The sequence below is a fragment of the Tuber melanosporum genome, assembly GCF_000151645.1.
Source record: "Tuber melanosporum whole genome shotgun sequence assembly, scaffold_16, strain Mel28".
NCBI classification, from domain to species: domain Eukaryota; kingdom Fungi; phylum Ascomycota; class Pezizomycetes; order Pezizales; family Tuberaceae; genus Tuber; species Tuber melanosporum.
The window spans coordinates 859,434-865,330 of record NW_003298819.1 but is presented as its reverse complement, the minus strand read 5'-3'; positions in this window follow the sequence as shown (position 1 = coordinate 865,330).

The following is a 5,897-nucleotide window of genomic DNA, read 5'->3' as shown; positions in this document are numbered from 1 at the left end:
CCTATCCAACCAACAAGAGAATCTCTCATTGAAGATGAACAAGATGTTAGATCAACTATAGAGGAATTAACCTCCTCTTTCCGAATCCAAATGATAGCAGGATATCGCCATGACCCAATCTACTTCAAAGCTATGGATATCTCCAGACATGGAGACCTCGCCTCCTGCAACATATTCAATGGAATGATCTATACCAGCACCCGTTACGGTGAACATTGTCTATACATCCCAAAAGGCCATATATTCAATGGAATGACTATTAGAAAATATCTCATCACTGAAATCCACAACAAAGGACACCATAGTGCGGACCGCAACCTCCAATATGCCTCAGAATATGTTTACTGGCCTGAAATGCAAAAAGACTTCCATGATTTCGTTAAACAATGTGAACTCAGCCAGGCAAATAAGGAACGAATACAACTACCTGAAGGGAAAGTGCAGACCCTCCAGATACCATGCGAAATATTTGAATCCTATGCCATTGACTTTGCAGGACCATTCAACAAGTCCACCGGATATGACACTATCTTCGTAGCTGTGGATCGGTTTTCTGGATATACATGGTTAATACCAATAAATGTGATGTATTCCTCCAAAGACATATGGAATAACCTCCAACGATACCTATTTATATCCCATGGATATCCATTATCTATAGTCAGTGATGCTGATCCCCGTTTCACCACCAGATTCTGGAAGCAAACCTTGACCTGCCTTGGAATTAACCACATCATGGCCGCTTCAGAACATCATGAGACAAATAGCCAAGCAGAATGAAAGATGCGTGAAGTCAAGACTGGAATTCGGAACATGAACAATGAACAACAGACCAATTGGGAACCAGCCCTCATTGAACTTGCCACATATATCAATGTCGGATTTTCAGATACCTTGGGAATGTCTCCATACAAGGCAATCTTGAGCCACCAATACCCTCTCCTACCTACAATTCTATTTAAGAACACGTCAGTCCCTGCCTCCGATGACCAACTGAACCGCCATCAAGCAATTCGGAATGATGCCTTCCAAGCTGTTAAAGCTGCCTGATTCCGTAGCACAACTACTGCTCAAAAGCGACAATGCAAACATGTCCCTATCCTACCAGGTGATATGCTCATGGTACATGGAAACATGTTCATTACCAATGTTAGATGCAGCAAGAAACTACAACCCCGATGGTGAGGACTGTAACATGTTCGCAAGGTGGTAGTCACATTATCGGTAATAGATACGATAGTTGGCAGGTGGCCTGCTCTTCCAGAGAGGAGGTGAGAGCTGAGAACTAAAGGAGGCTTCAAGGGTGTACTGAGGAACAAAGAAGTAACCATTTAACCAAGTAAATTGAATTACTGTTTGTCAAAGTCTGCCTTTTCTATTGTAGAAACAGGGAGTCTTTAAATACACAAATCTGATCACATGTGGCATGAACGAAACTAATCAAAGGTATCAATTGATACACTTTGGTAAAACTAATAAAGTATTAAAGCGATACTTAAAACAAAACATAAAACAAAACCAAGTATCAAACGATACTTAAAATAAACCAAGTATCAAAGCGATACTTAAAGCAAAATATAAAACAAAACCAAGTATCAAACGATACTTAAAACAAACCAAGTATCAAAGCGATACTTAAAGCAAAACATAAAACAAAACCAATAACCAAGTACCCATACCGGTTACAAGGACCCCAAGGTCTTATCCTTTGATGAGCATACAGAAAACTACACTGTCCAGATAGATAGATACATGTACCGCTGCAATACTGCAGTCTTCTACACCTCTGCTGTCATGTGATTCCACCCAAATAACGACTCCAAGTTCCCTGGAAGAACCTACTCTTGACCTGCATCTATCATTGTTGATAAGAAAGATGAATGGGAAGTTGACAAAATCCGAGACCACCGCCTTTGGCATGGGAATGATCAGTTTCTGGTCAAATGGAAAGGATACCCAACGAGCGAAAATAGCTGAGAGCCACTAGAAGGACTAGAGCATGCTATAGATATGGTAAACGAATGGTGGAAAGACAACATGCCAAATGAATCCCTCCATCCAACGATAAATTACATCACAATGTACTGGACACCAAGGATGCCAGAGACTGAGCAATGGCAGATGGAACTCGAAGCTAGAGATAGATTTTGGGCACCTTACTTTGAATCAGAATTCAAGAGCAGCGATGAGGAAAATCAGGCTATAGAACAGGCTCTCGATAACCTCATCTAATTACTATCCTCCATCCAAATACCATAACGATATCAAACTATGTGGAACTTAATGTCAGGCTACGATAACAGATTATTGGATTGTTGTTGAACCGCGATGTTATCTAACTTGAAGACTATTTCGAAATTCTCTGAATAGACTACTGTCCAGATTGCGATAACGCCTGGCTTGATGTACAGCATGAATCTGGTATTCGTGACTACTGTGACCTACATGTCTTTAAGTCTAAGTGTTTTCTTAGGTTTTCTTCTTGTCTCTAGTGTGACACTTATGATGAAGAGCTGATAGCAGAAACTGAAGCATTTAGTTTCTCAGACTTCACTTTTGATGATTATTAGGTTTTGTTTGTTTAAACAGTTGTTTTGTTTTGGAGAATGTAACCGGTACGGGTACTTGGTTATTCATTTTGTTTTATGTTTTGTTTTAAGTATCACTTTGATACTTGGTTTGTTTTAAGTATCGTTTGATACTTGGTTTTGTTTTTTGTTTTGTTTTAAGTATCGCTTTGATACTTTATTAGTTTTATCAAAGTGTATTGATTGATACCTTTGATTAGTTTCGTTCATGCTAGACATGAACAGATTTGTGTATTTAAAGACTGCCTGTTTCTACAATAGAAAAGGCAGACTTCAACAGACAGTAATTCAATTTACTTGGTTGAACAGTTACTTCTCTGTTCCTCAGTACACCCTCAAAGCCTCCTTTAGTTCTCCGCTCTTGCCTCCTCTCTGGAACAGCAGGCCACCTGCCAACTATCGTATCTATTACCGATAATGTGACTAGCATCTTGCGAACATGTTTCACCCTTCATCATTGCAGTATATACTCCAATACTAGTCCTTCCAGACTTAAAGCTAGGCTTTAAGTTTTTTTCTTCCAGCTCTTCACCAGGTCTAACTCTGACCTTTCTACCTGTTGGATTTGGATCATAAACATTGGTAGCTTCATCCACAAAAACAACCCAATTCCATGCCCCTTTCAAGTTCCTCCTTCTCCTAGCAAACTCCCTTCTTTTCTCCTTTTGTCCTTTTCTCCAAAAAGGCTTTTTCCTAGGTATTAGAAGCTTAAAACCACCTTCTGATATGATTTTATCAATAGTGGTTTTACCAAGACCAATACTCGCTTTTTTGGTAATGTCGCGTAATGCTAAATGAGGCTCAGCATCGATAACTGACTCCACTGTCTTTCTTTTTATGTCGGTAATCTTGGTTGGTCTTCCACCTCTTTTTGCATGGTGAGTGTTTCTACACCTAGATTTAGCTCTTTTGACCACAGACTGAACAGTTGACTTGGATACACCTAAAGACTTAGAAATTGTCATATCCCATATCTGTATGTTTATACAGAGTATAAATTTCCTTATTCAGGTCTTCTCTTGCTCTTAGGTTATGTGGAGGGGCCATGGTGAGGAGGGTTGTTGTGGTGATGAGGTGTTGTGGGGTTGCACCTCAGGGGTACTAAAACTTTCCGGACACGACTGTATTTGTACAGTACAGTCCTGTACCGGTACTTCTCTGCTTACGCGAGCAACGTATCACCTACTGGCTGGTCTTGATTGGCCCGCACCTCATCTCAACCCTCAGCCTTACATTGACGTGTCGAGTGCGCCCATCTCACGTTTAAACTCGGTATCATGCGATAACTGCGATACCAGCTGCTATATGCGAAGTGTCTCGAATTTTTTATTCAGAATACCGCGGGTTTGATTCTCTCTATTAATGCAGACCCCACCCACATCTGACGTTTAGTGCTGGTGGATCTAGCCCGGTAAGACCCGCAGGTCAAGCGAGAGTCTAACAGCGGGGACAGGAAGGAGTCGCCGCAAGAAAAAGAGTGAGAAGGCGAGAAGAGAAAGACAGGGGGTAGATTAGGTGTGTGAACAGAGTAAGTGTAGCCCTTACAAGGACTGTCGGAGGAGTCTAAAGCTAAAGACTAGTGGTCCCGGGTGCAGTCCCTTGGGGCCAGCGATTTGCTCTATATAGAGCCTTGACGAGAGTACCCTCGAGTCGCACGGGGGGTCTACCGTACTTTAGCGATACGGACCAGCAGTGACCCGGGGAATAGACTGGGGAATTTGCTTCCAATACGGCGAGTTCACCTCAAGCCACGAGTCCTGTACAATCTAGGAATAAAGGAGGAGCGGGGCCTGAACATTGGCACATCCGGGTAGGCCAGAGGATTTGCAAGGAATTAGAAGATATGTATCGGCGTGCATTGGCGGTCGGGAAGAAGATGCTTGGGAGAGAGCATCAGGATAAATTACAGAACGTCGATGGGCAGGGTGTGGCGCTGCATGATCAGAGAAAGTACGATGAAGAGGAGATTATGCTTCGACGTACACTGGCGCATCAAAAGAAGGCTCTTGGGGGAGGCCATCCGGCTACCTTGCGGAGTGTCAGTAATCTGGGTGTGGCGCTGAACCGGCAGAGAAAGTACGACGAAGCGGAGACTATGCATCGACGTGCGTTGGCGGGTAGAGAGAAAGCGCTTGGGAAAGACCACCCGAATACCCTGGACAGTGTCAATAATCTAGGTCAAACACTGAATTGCCAGAAAAGGTACGACGAAGCGGAGACTATGCATCGACGCGCTTTGGTGGGTAGAGAGAAGGTTCGTTGGAGAGATCATCCGGATACCTTACAGAGTGTCAGTAACCTGGGCCAAACACTATATCTCCAGAAATCGTACGACGAAGCGGAGGCTATGCATCGACGCGCTCTCGTGGGTAGGGAGAAGACTCTTGGGGAAGATCACCCGGATACCTTATGGAGTGTCTATAATCTGGGTGTGGCGTTGTATCAGCAGAGAAAGTACGACAAAGCGGAGATCGTGCACCGAAGTGCATTGGCGGGTAGAGAGAAGGCTCTTGGGAGAGATCATCCGGATACCTTACTGAGTGTCAGTAATCTAGGCAAAACGCTGCATTTCCAGAAAAGGTACAACGAAGCGGAGACTTTGCATCGACGTGCTTTGGCGAGTAGAGAGAAGGTTCTTGGGGAAGACCACCCAGATACCTTACGGAGTGTCAGTGACCTGGGCCAAACACTGAATCGCCGGAAAAGGTACGACGAAGCGGAGACTATGCACCGACGCGCTTTGGTGGGTAGGGAGAAGGTTCTTGGGAAAGACCATCTGGATACCTTATTAAGTTTCCATGATTTGGCCCTGTTGCTGCGGATTCGGAGAAAGAGCGGTGGAGCAGGAACTACGCATCAACAGGCAGTAGAAGGCAGCGAGATGACGATCTTGCCAGATGATCCAGGTGCTCCACCTAGCTTGGCGACTACTAGTGCCAAGCTACATAGCCCGGAAAAGCCAGAGGTAGCCGAGATGGGGCATCAAATTGTACCAGCGAGTCGAGATATGGTACTCGAGCTGCCTCACCTAGAAGTCCTACCGCGGATCGGTGACCCGGACGTTGCTTCGCTTAATCAGAAAGGCCCTGTAGAAGAGGAGATTATGTATCGCCATGCCCTGGAGGCTGTGGAGAGGGCTCTGGGACCCGACCATCCTATTACCCTCGATACCATGAATATGCTAGGCGAAACGCTTCTTGATCTGAAAAAGTATGACCAAGCGAAAGGTTTTTGTCGACGTGCATCGGCAGGTAGAGAGAGAGCTCTCGGAGCAGACCATGGATCGACTCTGACAAGTGCCGACAACCT